Source organism: Mustela putorius, unplaced genomic scaffold (genome assembly GCF_011764305.1).
Source record: "Mustela putorius furo isolate JIRA1106 unplaced genomic scaffold, ASM1176430v1.1 tig00001333_pilon_pilon_pilon, whole genome shotgun sequence".
Taxonomy (NCBI): Eukaryota; Metazoa; Chordata; class Mammalia; order Carnivora; family Mustelidae; genus Mustela; species Mustela putorius.
The window spans coordinates 114,446-130,622 of record NW_025421697.1 but is presented as its reverse complement, the minus strand read 5'-3'; the positions used below and the strand labels follow the sequence as shown (position 1 = coordinate 130,622).

The 16,177-nt window shown below is 42.2% G+C and overlaps 1 pseudogene; it reads left to right on the top strand.

Annotated features, from left to right (window-relative positions):
• Positions 1-6,532: 6,532 nt before the first annotated feature.
• Positions 6,533-6,624, top strand: LOC123394073 (annotated as a pseudogene).
• Positions 6,625-16,177: the final 9,553 nt, after the last annotated feature.

The following is a 16,177-nucleotide window of genomic DNA, read 5'->3' as shown; positions in this document are numbered from 1 at the left end:
TAGTCACGTAAGTGACTGCAATATAACAGACATTGAGGATAAAGAAGGACTGAATAGAACATTCCTTGGCCTCATGAAGTTGAGAATCTAGCAAGGGAGACAAACAATTCCATCATTCAGAGAGAATTTATTGAGTGCCTGGCCTAAGATGAGCACAACAAAACCCCAGCCCAGAGGAATCATTTTAATGGGAGAGATAGATAATAGGTAAGCCAACTTTAAAAAGAAAAAAATCATACTGGTTTTTCTTTAATAGTGATGCATATTTGAACTAAATAAGCACACTTTAGAAAGAGCAGTGATTGAGAAGAGGTTTTGTAACTGAGTGGTCCGAAAGGGCTCCCTGAAAAAGTCTGTGTTGAACAGATTTCTGAATAATATCAGCTAGGAAGCTGCATAAAAATCTCAGGGATGGGTGATTTTTTCCAGTCAAAAAAAAACTGTAAAGGCTCCAAAGTCACAATACAACTGTAAGTTTCTCTAATAAAGTAGCTTCTGACAAAGAATGAGAAGAAATAACTAACCCAGGTTTGAAAGAAAAGGGACAGACTTTCTATGGAATTAATATTTAATTAAAGCTCTAAAGGACAAAAAATACAATAGAGCAAAATTCTGGTGACGCTGATATACCTAATGAAAGTTCATAAACAAGGTGCGGGTAGCAAAGAGTGTGTGGGAATGTTGGTAAGAACAGTGGGGAAGAGTCATCCCTGAACATGTTCTTAAATGAAGCAATTCTTGTGTTGTTTTTAAAGGGTAAATTGGAGTTTGCCTAAGTGATTAGAGAAGGATGCCTCGGCTTATGGAAGTTCAAAGCCATAAAGATGTGATAAACTACTGCAGATATTTTCTTGTATATTTGTTGTTGCTTCTAGTAATGGTGATCTAAAAACTCCTACTTAAGACAACTTAAAAATCCAGACAAAATAGCTTTTAAAGTTAAAAATATCAGAATGATTATAAAAATAAGTGAGGGATTACTGGGCCAAAATACGAAACACAATGAGAGTCTAGAGATATATGCCTGAAGCCATTTTAGCTATGAGAGCATTTGAAACTGCTAAAACACACTGAGCTGTGTTTTTAATAGACACTTGATACTAGAGAAACAAAATTCAAAATCCAGCAGCAATCAATTTTGAAAACTTTGGTACAACCAAATTTAAGTTGAGATCCCCAAAGCACAAGGAGAAGCAGAAATAAGACTATAGCCTACCTTGCCTTCCGTGTAAACTGAGAAAGTCAATCACTGAATTTGGAATATGATTGTCTTGTAGAGTCTCAGATATAAGAGAAAATCCTGCCAAGGGGGACCATACCATTATTATAGCTCTTAATTATCCCTACTCAATAAGAGTTTCAAATATAATGTCTTGAATATAGCAAAATGTAATAAAGCACACAAAGGAAAATTATTAACAAGATTTGATAGACAAAATGGGATTAAGTATGATGTGAAAATGATCAATAAAGATTGTAAAATGGCTTGATTACTCTGCTCAAAGAAATGAGAGGGGAAGCAAATTGAACAGAAAACTGAAACTAAAAATGATATTGAGAAAGATTTTATAAATGAATTAAATGGATACTCTAGAACTTTAAAGATATGACAGCTAATTTAAGATACCACAGGGGTGCCTGGGTGGCTTACTGAATTAAACGTCCAATTCTTTTTCCTTTTTTTTTTTTAACACCTTAATTTTATTTTGTTTCTTTCATTTTGGCTCAGGTCATGATGTCAGGGATGTGAAATAGAGCCCAGAGTTGGGCTCTGTGCTGAGCCTGGAGCCTGCTTAAGATTCCTTTCCCTTCTTTTTCTATCCCTCCCTGCGCTCTCACTTGCTCGCTCTCTCTTGCTTGCAAATAGATAGATAGATAGATAGATAGTAGACAAAGCAAAATAAAAGCAGATTATGAAAATAAATATAAAGATTTTGAAATGAAAACAAGTTCAAAATAAAATAGAGAAGACCTACACAGCTAAAAGTTCATTCAGAAAATCTACTATTCAAGAAGTCAGTATGACACAATGTTAAGATATCAAAAGATTTGAGCATGTACTTTACAGAAAGGATAATCCAAATGGCCACTCATATATAAAAACTGTTTATCTTTATTATGAATCTGGAATTAAATTAAATTAAATTAAAAATAAATTAAAACCTAGAAGAACATACTATTACACACTTACCATATTGGGCAACAGTGAAAATGTCTTGCAAGAATGTGAAGGAATGACAGTGCACATAATAAAAACATATGAGGTAAGTTGGACAATATTTAGAAAACTTAAAAATTAAAAATAAAATTTGGGTCCATTCCTAGAAATACAACATGGAACTAATGAATATTTTCACCAGGATATGCAAACAGATGATTATAGGTATTTCATTCATAATGGCAAATCAGTAGTGGTATATTTGCACAATGTTACATTAAATAAGAGAGAATATTAACAAACTGGGAGGAGGGGCTAGGTTGTTATCATAAACAGATCTTCTATGGTGCTAATTATGTTCTATTTCTCAAAATCTTTAAGTTGAAAAGGTTTTCAAATTTATATCCAGATAGATAGATAGATAGATAGATAGGTAGATGATAGATAGACAGATATCCCAGAAGCTGCAATGCTAGGCTAAGACAAGGCTTTAAAGGGCTTTTCTATGCTCTAATAAATACTTCAAACCATTCATTATATCATAGCTCAGTGTTCAAATCTCCATCTGTTTCCTCAGTTTCCTAATATTTATCTTAAGGTGACCTGATCCAGAATTTTGATCACCTTTGTCTAAATATTTCTATTTTAACAAAGTCCTTTGGAACACTCAGAGACTAAAACTTAGAAAAATACTCTGATTGTTATCTCACTAGAGTGGAAAATATATAGTTACCCATTAACTAATGATATCCATGACATTTTTAATTCTTGGGAGCTTTTGGTTAAATGAATTTTTAAAGCTTCCTTTAAATGAAGCTTTAAGCCATCACCACATGAATAAAATTAAAGAACTAAATGAAAACAAGCCAAGTATTTACAGAGTAATAGAATGTGCAGTGGAAAGAGTACAATTCTGAAATCATAAAGCCTAAATTAGTGTGATGCATCTTTACTAGCCATGTAATCATAAACCAGTTATCTAAATGTGTTAGCCTCAGTTTTTTCACCCATGAAATGGTGATGATAATACTTATTATGCAGAGTTGTTCTGTGGATGTAATGAAGCATGGAGCATGAGAGTCTCATATTCCATACGAAAATGATAGCTATTTTTATACTTATAATAATTCTAATAATAGTAATTAAATTGTTCAAAATGATAATATTCATTTATATTGAGGCATTGTATTGACTATTCATAGACACATTTACCAAAATAAATTTCATTTTACTTTACCCCCTCTGAGGATATATATTCCCTAATTCAATATGAATCTCATTATGAATAATAATTATCATAATAAATATGCTGATTTTTCTTCTTTTGAGGGAAGTATCCTTTACTGTTGAACATAAAGAAACTTAAGCAAGTCTGTCTTATTCAAAATTTGCATCCTGCTTTCTTATGAAACTAGATTATAGAGTTGTATGAAATAAATTCATGCAGTTAAGACATTTATGTTTGGAAAAATGGGTGGTCAGTTTAGTATTTCAAAAGAAGATTTTAAATGTAAACCTTAAAACTGAGCTCTTTCAGCCTTATTTATAGACCATCCTTCATGCTTCCTAAGTACTCCTTCATTGTAAACTAAGTAATAGTTTTTGTCACAGTGTAGATAACTAAAATGGATTTTATATTCTATTATTTCAGAGTTAGTTGCAGTTTCTACTTCCTTACTTCCTTTTTTGAAAAATAGATTAATTCTACAAAAAGTTTTTTCCAGCTTTATTGAAAAATAATCGACATATTATAATTTGTAAATATAAGAAATGATTTCTTATAACATTGCAAACTTTTAACATTGTGTAAATTTTGTACAATTTGATAAATTGGCATGCATCTGTATTGCAATATAATCTACATAAAAATGTTAATACATCTACTATCTCATATAGTAGCCACTGTTTTTTATGCATGTATGGTAAGGGATTTTAAGATCTACTCTCTTAGCAACTTTTATGTATATAGTACAGTAGAGATAAACTTCAGAGGTCTTGTGGGTTTTGTTCCAGACCGCCTCACTAAAGTGATTATCTCAATAAACTAAGTCAAATTATTATTATTTTTTTTGGTTTCCCAGCGCAAATAAAAAATTATGTTTCCCAGTGCATATAAAAAATAAAAACTATACTGTACTGTTCAAAAGCATTATGCCTTTAAGGAAAAACAATGTATATACCTTAAGTAAACTAGTTCTGAGTTTTCAGTGGGTCATAATTACTGATCACAGATCACCATAACAAATACAATAATAATGAAAAAACTTGAAATATTGCAAGAATTACCAACATGTGACAGACACAAAAATGAACAAATGTTGTTAGAAAAAATGGTGGCAGCAGACCTATTTTATACAAGATTGCTATAAACTTTCAACTTGTAATAATGTAATATATGCAAAGTGTAATAAAGGGAAGCACAATAAAAATGGATGTATATATTATTAACTATGATCATCATGCTGTACATTAGATCCCCAGAACTTTTTCATATTATAGTTGCAAGTTTGTACCCTTTGTCCACCTTATTCCACCCCAGGTTCACCTCTTGTCGACTCAACTCTAAGTTTCCATTAGTTTGCTTTTCCTTCAGATTCTGTATGTAAGGGATATCATAATACATAAATTAAAAATATATATATAAAATCTTTGAAATATTTCACTCAGTATAATACCTTCAAGATCCATCCATGCTGTTGTAAATGGCAGTATTTCTTAATTTTTCATGGTTCAGTAGTATTCCATAGTATATATTTACCATACTTATTTTATCCATTCATCCATTAATGGATACTGAAGTTATTTCCATCTCTTGCTTAGAGTTAATAATTTTATAATGAACATAAGAGTGGAGATATGTCTTCGAATAGTGACTTCGTTTCCTTTAGATATATACCTAGATGTGGGATTACTGAATCATATGGTAATTTTACTTTTAATAATATGAATAATCTCCATACTGTTTTCCATACAAATTTATATCCCTATCACAGTGCATAAGTTCCCCATTTTCCCCAATATTTACCAAAATTTGTTAGTTTTAATTTTTTGGTAGTATATATTCTAATAGGTAGTACTATCTTGTTGTGTTTTTCAGAGGTAAACAACAACAACAACAACAAAATGACTTTGTCCTGAGGTTTTACGTTGAGCACTTTTTAATGCTCCTGTTGGTCATTTATATAACTTTTTTGAAAAAAAAGTCTATTGAGATCCTTTTGCTATTTTTTTAATTATATATATTTTTCTATTTGTATCTGTTGGTTATTAACCTTTTTTCAGATAAAAGATTTGTAAGTATTTTCTTCCATTCTATGGATTGTGTTTACATTCCCCCCCTTTTTTTTTGGCAATGCAGAAACTTTAGTTTGATGTAATACCATTTATTTATTTTTGCTTCTTTTGCTTGTGTTTTTGGCCTGGTATCCAAAAAACTATTCGCAAGACCAATGTCAAGGAGAATTTTTCCTTTGTTTTCCTTTAGGAAATTTAGTTTCATGCATCACATTTAAGTCTTTAATCTATTTCAAGTTAAGATTTATGAGTGATATAAGGTTCCAGTTTCATGCTGGTTTGTGTGACTATTCAGTTTTAAATATCATTTATTGAACAGACTATCTTTACCCATTATATATGTTGGCCCCTGTCAAATATTAGGTGACTGTATCAAAGGATTTATTTCTGGACTCTCAATTCTGTTCAACTTGTTTATTGGTCTGTTTTTGTGCCAGTATACTTTATTGTTTTGAGCATGAGGGCTTTGTAGTATAGTTTCAAATCAAGAAGTGTAATTTCGCTTCTTCATTCTTTCTCAGAACTGCTTTAATTATTTGTTGTCTTTTATAGTCTCATATAAATTTTAGGATTCTTTCCTTACTTCTGTAAAAAAAAGTATTGGATTTTTTAAAAAGATTTTTTATTTATTTATTTGACAGAGAGAGATGACAAGCAGGCAGAGAGGCAGGCAGAGAGAGAAGAGTTAGCAGCTTCCTGCTGATATGAGAGCCTGATGCAGGGCTCGATCCCAGGACCCTGGGATCATGACCTGAGCTGAAGGCAGCGGCTTAACCCACTGAGCCACCCAGGCACCCCTAGCATTGGATATTTGATAGGAATTGAATTTACAGATGGTTTTCGGTAGTATGGACATTTTAACAATGTTAATTCTTACCATTCATAAATATGAGCTATCTTTCCATTTATGTCTCCTTCAAATTCTTTATCAATGTCATAGTTTATGGGGTACAGATCTTTCATCTTGTTAGTTAAATCTTTTCCTAAGTATTTTATTATTTTTGATGCTATTGTGAATTAGATTGTTCTCTTTATTTTTTCAGATAGTTCATCATTAGAGTGTTAAAATGCTCTTGTCTTGTGCTTACTTTGGCAGCACATATACTAAAATTGGAATGATGCAGAGAAGATTAGCATGATCACTGAGCAAGGATGACATAAAAAACTATTTTAAAAAAACGAAACAAAACAAAATTCCTGTCTTTTATATATTGATCTTGTATTTGGCAGCTTTATTAAATTTGTTTATTCAAAATTTTTTGTGAAGTTTTTAGGATTTTTTTACATGTAAGTTCATGTTATCCAAAAAAAGAAAATTTTACTTCTTCTTCTTTTTTTTTTTTTTTTTTTGAGTCTTTTATTTCTTTGTGTTCCTTGTTTCTCTGGCTAGGACATCCAGTACTATGTCAAATGAGAGTAGTGAACGTGGACACACTTGTCTTTTTTCTGATTTTAAGGGGAAAACTTTCAAACTTATTTGATTGAATATAAGATTAGCTCTGGGCTTGCAATATGTGTTTTTTCTTTAATGGATTTTTTAAATTATTTTTTAAAATTTTTTATAAACATATAATGTGTTTTTATCCCTAGGGGTACAGGTCTGTGAATCACCAGGTTTACACATTTCACAGCACTCACCATCACTCACCATAGCACCTGCCCTCCCCAATGTCCATACCCCCACCATCCTCTCCCAACACACCGCCCGCAGCAACCCTCAGTCTGTTTTGTGAGATTCAGTCTTTTATGGTTTGTCTCCCTCCAAATCCCATCTTCTTTTATTTTTCTTTTCGTACCCCCGAAACCGCCTATGTTGCATCTCCACTTCATCATATCAGGGAGATCATATGATAGTTGTCTTTCTCAGATTGATTTATTTCGCCAAGCATAATACCCTCTAGTTCCATCCATGTCATCACAAATAGCAGGATTTCATTTCTTTTGATGGTTGCACAGTATCCCATTATACATATATACCATATCTTATTTATTGATTGATCTGTTGAAGGACATTTAGGTTCTTTCCATAGTTTAACTATTGTGGACATTGCTGCTATAAACATTTGGGTGCATGTGCCCCTTCAGAATGCCCCGTTTGTATCTTTAGGGTATATATCCAGTACTACAATCACTGGGTCATAGGGTAGTTCTATTTTCAGCTTTTTTTGGGCACCTCCACGCTGTTTTCCAGAGTGGTTGCACCAGCTTGCATTCCCACGTACAGTGTAGGAGGGTTGCCCTTTCTCCACATCCTCGCCAGCATCTGTCATTGACTGACTTGTTCATTTTAGCCATTCTGAAAGGTGTGAGGTGGTATCCTCATTCTGGTTTTGATTTGTATTTCCCTGATGCCGAGTGATGTGGAGCATTTTTTTCATGTGTCTGTGTTGGCCATTTGGATGTATTCTTTGCAGAAATGTCTGTTCATGTCCTCTGCCCATTTTTTCATTCGATTATTTGTTCTTAGGGTTCTTAGAGTTTTTATAAGCTCTTTATAGATTTTGGATAGATACTGGCCCTTTATCTGGTATGTCATTTGCAAATATCTTCTCCCAGATAACTTCTGACAGTCATCTTTTGGCTTTGTTAACTGTTTCCTTTGCTGTGCAAAAGCTTTTTGATCTGATGAGATCCCAGTAGTTCATTCTTGCCCTTGCTTCCCTTGCCTTTGGCGATGTTCCTAGGAAGGAGTTGCTGCTGCTGAGGTCAAAGAGGTTGCTACCTGTTTTCTCCTCAAGGATTTTGATGGATTCCTTTCTCACATTATGCTTCTTCATCCATTTCCAGTCTATTTTCATGTGTGGTGTAAAAAAACGGCCCAATTTCATTTTTCTGCATGTGGCTGTTCAATTTTCCCAACACCATTTGTTGAAGAGGCTGTCTTTTTTCCATAGGACATTCCTTTCTGCTTTGTTGAAGATTAGTTGACCATAGAGTTGAGGGTGTATTTCTGGGCTCTCTATTCTGTTCCATTGATCTATGTCTGTTTTGGGGACAGTTCCCTACTATCTTGATGATGACAACTTTGTAATAGAGGTTGAAATCTGGAATTGTGATGCCAACAACTTTGGCTTTCTTTTTCAATATTCCTCTGGCTATTCGAGGTATTTTCTGGTTCCTTATATATATAAGGATGATTCGTCCCATTTCTTTGAAAAAAATGGATGGGATTTTGATAGGGATTGCATTAAATGTGTAGATTGCTTTAGGTAGCATAGACATTTTCACAATATTTGTTCTTCCAATACAGGAGCATGGAACATTTTTTTTTCATTTCTTTGTGTCTTCTTCAATTTCTTTCATGAGTACTTTAGAGTTTTCTGAGTATAGATTCTTTGTTAGGTTTATTCCTAGATATCTTAGGGTTTTGGGTGCAATTGTAAATGGGATTCACTCCTTAGTTTCTATTTCTTCAGTCTTGTTGGTATAAAAAAAAATGCAACCAATTTTCTGTTCATTGATTTATATCCTGACACTTTACAGAATTTCTATACAAGTTATAGCAGATTTGGAGTGGAGTCCTTTAAGTTTTCCACATACAGTATCATATCATCTGCAAACAGGGATAGTTTGACTTCTCTTCTGCCAATTTGGCAAAATTTGGATGCCTTTAATTTCTTTTTGTTGTCTGATTGCTGAGGCTAGGACTTCTAGTACAATGTTGAATAGCAGTGGTGATAACGGACATCCCTGCCGTGTTCCTGACCTCAGCGGAAAAGTATTCAGTTTTTCTCCATTGAGAATAATATTTGCAGTGGGTTTTTCATAGATGGCTTTGATAATATTGATAATATGTGCCCTCTATCACTACACTTTGACGAGTTTTTTTTTAAAGATTTTATTTATTTATTTGACAGAGAGAGAGATCACAAATAGGCAGAGAGACAGACAGAGAGAGAGATGAGGAGAAGCAGGCTCCCTGCTGAGCAGAAAGCCCAATGCAGGACTCGATCCCAGGCCCCTGGGATCATGACCTGAGCCGAAGGTAGAGGCTTAACCCACTGAGCCACCCAGGCGCCCCACTTTGAAGAGTTTTAAGCAGGAAGGGATACTGCACTTTGCCAAATGCTTTTTCAGCATCTATGGAGAGTATCATATGGTTCTTGTTCTTTCTTTTATTGATGTGTTGTATCACATTGATTGATTTGCAGATGTTGAACCAACCTTGTAGCCCTGGAATAAATCCCAGTTGGTCGTGGTGAATAATCCTTTTAAGGTACTGTTGAATCTTATTGGCTAGTATTTTGGTGAGAATTTTCTCATCTGTGTTCATCAAGGATATTGGTCTGTAGTTCTCTTTTTTGATGGGATCCTTGTCTGGTTTTGGGATCAAGGTGATGTTGGCCTCAGGAAAAAAAAAAAAGAGTTTGGGAGTTTTCCTTCCATTTCTATTTTTTTGGAACAGTATCATGAGAATAGGAATTAATTCTTCTTTAAATGTTTGGTAGAATTCCCCTGGGAAGCCATCTGGCCCGGGGCTTTTGTTTGTTTGGAGATTTTTGATGACTGTTTCAATCTCCGTACTGGTTATGGGTCTGTTCAGGTTTTCTATTTCTTCCTGGTTCAGTTGTGGTAGTTTATATGTCTCTAGGAATGTATCCATTTCTTCCAGATTGTTGTTGAATTTGTTGGCATAGAGTTGCTCATAGTATGTTCTTATAATTGTTTGTATTTCTTTGGTGTTGGTTGTGATCTCTCCTTTCATTCATGATTTTATTTATTTGGGTTCTTTCTCTTTTCTTTTTGATAAGTCTGGAAAGGGGTTTATCAATCTTATTAATTCTTTCAAAGAACCAGCTCCTAGTTTCGTTGATTTGTTCTATTGTTTTTTGTTGTTGTTGTTGTTGTTATTGTTTTGTGGTTTTTTGTGTTTGTTTGTTTCTATTTCATTGATTTCTCTGCTCTGATCTTTATTATTCCTCTTCTCCTGCTGGGTTTAGGCTTCCTTTGTTGTTCTTTCTCCAACTCCTTTAGGTGTAGGGTTATGTTGTGTATTTGAGATCTGAGAGAGAAGCGTGATTGCACACGTCTGTCACTGCACTCCCCAGGAGCAAGTCTGGGGAAGGCGCAGCACGCCGCCCCCAGAGAAGAGAAGGAGCCGTTGGCCTTGTGGTAGGGAAAAGGACGGGAAGCAGGGTAGCCTGCCATGGCAGGAAGAGCAGGCCGGTGGCAAGACAAGTGTCACCCGCCCTCTGTGCGGAGTGACAAAGCCTGGTTCCTAAGGAGACATGAGGGGACGATTAGGGCAGGGATGCGTGCTCCACACTGAGGAAGGAGAGTGGGCAGAAGGCAGGCCTGTCCTGTGCCTCTGGTCCCCAGGGGACAGCATCTCCTTCACCACCTGTCCATAGGGCAGACTTGGGCTAGCTACCAGGCGCCATACCAGGAAATGGCAGAAACAGCTCCCTCGAGAAACGGGCAGTCAGATGCCATCTTCCTCCAACATGTGACAGCGTTTTAGGTGGCAGGGGGTTTGCGGGGGAAGGAGTGGGGACAATCCCCCAAAGCTCCCCATTCCAGTGAACGGGCGGTGTTCAGGGAACCTGTCGCCTCCCCTCTCCTTTGGGGAAGGCACTGGCCTTGTCCGTGAATCCGCCTGAGGTCCAGTGCCAAAGGCCAAGCATTGCCTACACCGGGAGATGGTAGTGTGCTTAGAGTACCATCTTAGGCCATGCACGCTGCTGCAGGGTTGTGACTGTGTCTGCTTAGGTCGGCCTGGCAGGGTAAACCCAGGGCGACAACATGGAGGCTGGGAAAGCAAGGTCCAAGAGAAACCAGCTCTACCACGACTCTCCTTCCCTGATGCGACAGAGCGAACACCCAAAGCCTTGCTGAGGAAGCAGCAGAGAAGTGCGCTTCCCGCCAACTGAAAACCTCTGCGAAAGCATAGCAGTCGCTGGGAAATCAGAGTCGGTCCTGTGGGCTGCTGTTGCTGCTTGCCTTAGCCTAGTATTCGCAGCACGATGGGAGAAACCCGCATAGAGCGAAAGCCTCTTTGCCCTAGCATCCCCTCTGGGAAAACACAGCATTCTTTGGGAAATCAGAGTCCAGTCTGAGGGAAGCTCTTGTTTGCATGAGCTGGTTTCCTCAGCACGGTGTAATAAACCCGCATGGAGCGAAATCCTCTATGCCTGGGCATCCCCTATGCCTGAGAGAGAGGCGCGGTGGCACCTGTGGAAAGAGGCTTAAGGAAAGGGACACGTTTACACTTCGGTCCCCAGGAGCATGTCAGTGGAAGGTGCAGCACGCTGCCCGGGGAGAAGAGCAGGAGCCGTTGACCTTCTGGTCTGGAAAGGGTTGCGAAGCAGGAGAGCCGGCAATACAAGTATCACCCGCTCCCAGTGCAGAGAGACAAGGGCCTGGCTGCTAAGGAGACAGGAGGGGATGAGTAGGGCAGGCCACGTGCTCCACTCTTAGGAAGGAGTCTGGGCAGAAAGCATGCCTGTCCTGGGCCCAAGGAGAGAGCAGCTCCTTGGCCACCTGTCCCTGGGGCAGACATGCGGTAGCCACCAGACGCCTACGCTGACCTCGCGGAAACAGCTCCCTGAAATAACGGGGAGTCAGGTGCCGTCTTCTTCCAGGATGTGGAAGCTTGCAGGAGGCACGGGGTTTAAGGGAAAGGAGTGGGCACAGTTCCCCAAAGCTCCCTATATAGTGCACGGGCGGTGTGCAGGGAACTGTCACCTCTCCTTTCCTGTGGGGAAAGCAATGTCCTAGTCCAAGTATACGCCTGAGCGCCAGAGTAAAAGGCCAAGCGAAGCCTACACTGGGAGATGGTAGTGTGCATAGAGTGCCATCCTGGGCTATGCACGGTACTGCAGGGTTGTGGCTGTGTCTGCATAGTTCGGCCTGGCATGGTGAAACCAGAACGCGATCATGGAGCCCGGGAAAACAAGGCCCAAGAGGCACCAGCTCTCCCACAGCTCTTCTTCCCTGACGCGACTGAAGCCTTGCGGAGGAAGCAGCAGCGAAATGCTGTTCGCTCCAAGCCAAAGCCTCTGCGAAAGCACAGCATTCGCTGAGAAATTTTCTGCGGGCTGCTGCTGCTTGCCTGAGCCCAGTCTCTCGGTGGGAGAAACCCTCATCCAGCAAAAGCCTCTATGCCTGGAAATCTCCCCTGGGAAAGCACAGCGTTCCTTGGGAAATCAGAGTTGGGTTTGGGGATGCTGTTGCTGCTTGCCTGAGCTAGTCTCCACAGCTCGGTGGAAGATACCCGCCTGGAGCGAAATACTGTTCTTCCCAGCATCCCCTCTGCCTGACAGTGAAGCCAAGTGTGGGGAAGGCTTATCCCACCGCCCCCGGAGAGGAGAAGGAGCCCTTGGCCTTGGGGCCGGAAAAACTCGGGAAGCAGGATAGCCTGCCGAGGCACGAACAGCCGGCTGGTGCAAGACAAGAGTCACCCGCTCCCTGTGCGGTGAGATGGAAGCCTGGCTGCTAAGGAGACAGGAGACGACTAGGGCAGAGGCGCGTGCTCCACTCTTAGGAAGGAGTCTGGGCAGAAAGCATGCCTGTCATGAGCCTCTGGGCCCAAGGAGACAGCAGCTCCTTGGCCACCTGGCCCTGGGGCAGACATTCGGTAGCCACCAGGCGCCTACGCTGACCTCGCGGAAACAGCTCCCTGAAATAACGGGGAGTCAGGTGCCGTCTTCTTCCAGGATGTGGAAGCTTGCAGGAGGCACGGGGTTTAAGGGAAAGGAGTGGGCACAGTCCCCCAAAGCTCCCTATTTAGTGCACGGGTGGTGTGCAGGGATCCTGTCACCTCTCCTTTCCTGTGGGGAAAGCAATGGCCTAGTCCAAGTATACGCCTGAGCGCCAGAGTAAAATGCCAAGCGAAGTCTACACTGGGAGATGGTAGTGTGCATAGAGTGCCATCCTAGGCTATGCACGGTACTGCAGGGTTGTGGCTGTGTCTGCATAGTTCGGCCTGGCAGGGCGAAACGAGAACGCGATCATGGAGCCCGGGAAAACAAGGCCCAAGAGGCACCAGCTCTCCCACAGCTCTTCTTCCCTGACGCGACTGAAGCCTTGCGGAGGAAGCAGCAGCGAAGTGCTGTTCGCTCCAAAACAAAGCCTCTGCGAAAGCACAGCATTCGCTGAGAAATGTTCTGCGGGCTGCTGCTGCTTGCCTGAGCCCAGTCTCTCGGTGGGAGAAACCCTCATCCAGCAAAAGCCTCTATGCCTGGAAATCTCCCCTGGGAAAGCACAGCGTTCCATTGGAAATCAGAGTTGCGTTTGGGGATGCTGTTGCTGCTTGCCTGAGCTAGTCTCCACAGCTCGGTGGAAGATACCCGCCTGGAGCGAAATACTCTTCTTGCCAGCAACCACTCTGCCTGAGAGTGAAGCCAAGTGTGGGGAAGGCGCAGCACACCGCCCCCGGAGAGGAGAAGGAGCCCTTGGCCTTGAGGTCGGGAAACACTCGGGAAGCAGGATAGCCTACCGAGGCACGAACAGCCGGCCGGTGGCAAGACAAGAGTCACCCGCTCCCTGTGCTGTGAGTGGAAGCCTGGCTGCTAAGGAGACATGAGGGGACGACTAGGGCAGAGGCGCGTGCTCCACTCTTAGGAAGGAGTCTGGGCAGAAAGCATGCCTGTCCTGAGCCTCTGGGCCCAAGGAGACAGCAGCTCCTTGGCCACCAGTCACTGGGGCAGACATGCGCTAGCCACCAGGCGCCTACACTGAACTCGCAGAAACAGCTCCAAATAAAGGGCAGTCTGATGCCATCTTCCCCCAGGATGTGGAAGCTTGGAGGAGGCACGTGGTTTAAGGGGAACGAGAGACCATATTTCCCAAAAGCTCCCTAATCTGTGAGCGCGGGCCGTGTGCAGGGATCCTGTCGCGTCCTCTCTCCTGTGGTGAAGGAACTGGCCTAGACCCCGAGTCTGCCTGAGAGCCGGAGCAAAAAGCAAAGCATAACCTACCCCAGGACATGGTAATAGGCATAGAGTGCCATGCTAGGCCAAGCACGCTGCTGCAGGGTTGTGACTGTGTCTGCTTAGTTCCGAATAGCAAGGTGAATCCCGGGCGCAAACTCAGAGCCGAAGAAAGCAAGTCCCATGAGGCACCAGCTCTCCCGCGGCTCATCTTCCCTGCCGCGCAGAGTGAACACCCAAAGCCTTTCTGAGGAAGCAGCAGTGAAGTGCGGTTCGTGCCAAGCTGAAAACCTCTGAGAAAGCATAGCAGTCGCTGGGATATCAGAGTCAGTTCTGAGGGCTGCTGCTGCTGCTTGCCTTAGCCTAGTATTAGCAGCACGATGGGAGAAACCCGCATAGAGCGAAGCCTCTTTGCCCTGGCATCCCCTCTGGGAAAGCACAGCATTCTTTGGGAAATCAGATTCCGGTCGGAGTGAATGCTCCTGTTTGCCTGAGCTGGTCTCCTCAGCACGGTGTAATAAACCCGCATGGAGCGAAATCCTCTATGCCTGGGCATCCCCTCTGCCTGAGAGAGAAGCGCGGTGGCGCCTGTGGAAAGAGCCTTAAGGAAAGGGACACGTTTTTCACTGGAGAACCCAGGAGCATGTCAGTGGAAGGTGCAGCACGCTGCCCGGGGAGAAGAGCAGGAGCTGTTGGCCTTCTGGTCTGGAAAGGGTTGCGAAGCAGCAGAGCCGGCAATACAAGTATCACCCGCTCCCAGTGCAGAGAGACAGGGGCCTGGCTGTTAAGGAGACAAGAGGGGATGAGTAGGGCAGGCCGCCTGCTCCACTCTTAGGAAGGAGTCTGGGCAGAAAGCATGCCTGTCCTGAGCCTCTGGGCCCAAGGAGACAGCAGCTCCTTGGCCACCTGGCCCTGGGGCAGACATGCGCTAGCCACCAGGCGCCTACGCTTCCCTCGCGGAAACAGCTCCCTGAAATAACGGGGAGTCAGGTGCCGTCTTCTTCCAGGATGTGGAAGCTTGCAGGAGGCACGGGGTTTAAGGGAAAGAGTGGGCACAGTCCCCCAAAGCTCCCTATTCAGTCCACGGGCGGTGTGCAGGGATCCTGTCACCTCTCCTTTCCTGTGGGGAAAGCAATGGCCTAGTCCAAGTATACGCCTGAGCGCCAGAGTAAAAGGCCAAGCGAAGCCTACACTGGGAGATGGTAGTGTGCATAGAGTGCCATCCTAGGCTATGCACGGTACTGCAGGGTTGTGGCTGTGTCTGCATAGTACGGCCTGGCAGTGTGAACCCGGAACGCATTCATGGAGCCCGGGAAAACAAGGCCCAAGAGGCACCAGCTCTCCCACAGCTCTTCTTCCCTGACGCGACTGAAGCCTTGTGGAGGAAGCAGCAGCGAAGTGCTGTTCGCTCCAAGCCAAAGCCTCTGCGAAAGCACAGCATTCGCTTAGAAATGTTCTGCGGGCTGCTGCTGCTTGCCTGAGCCCCGTCTCTCGGTGGGAGAAACCCTCATCCAGCAAAAGCCTCTATGCCTGGGCATCTCCCCTGGGAAAGCACAGCGTTCCTTGGGAAATAAGAGTTGGGTTTGGGGATGCTGTTCCTGCTTGCCTGAGCTAGTCTCCACAGCTCGGTGGAAGATACCCGCATGGAGCGAAATACTCTTCTTCCCAGCATCCCCTCTGCTTGAGACTGAAGCCAAGTGTGGGGAAGGCGCAGCACACCGCCCCTGGAGAGAAAAAGAAGCACTTGGCCTTGGGGTCGGGAAACACTCGGGAAGCAGGATAGCCTGCAGAGGCACGAACAGCCGGCCGGTGCAAGACAAGAGTCACCCGCTCCCTGTGCGGTGAGATGGTCGCC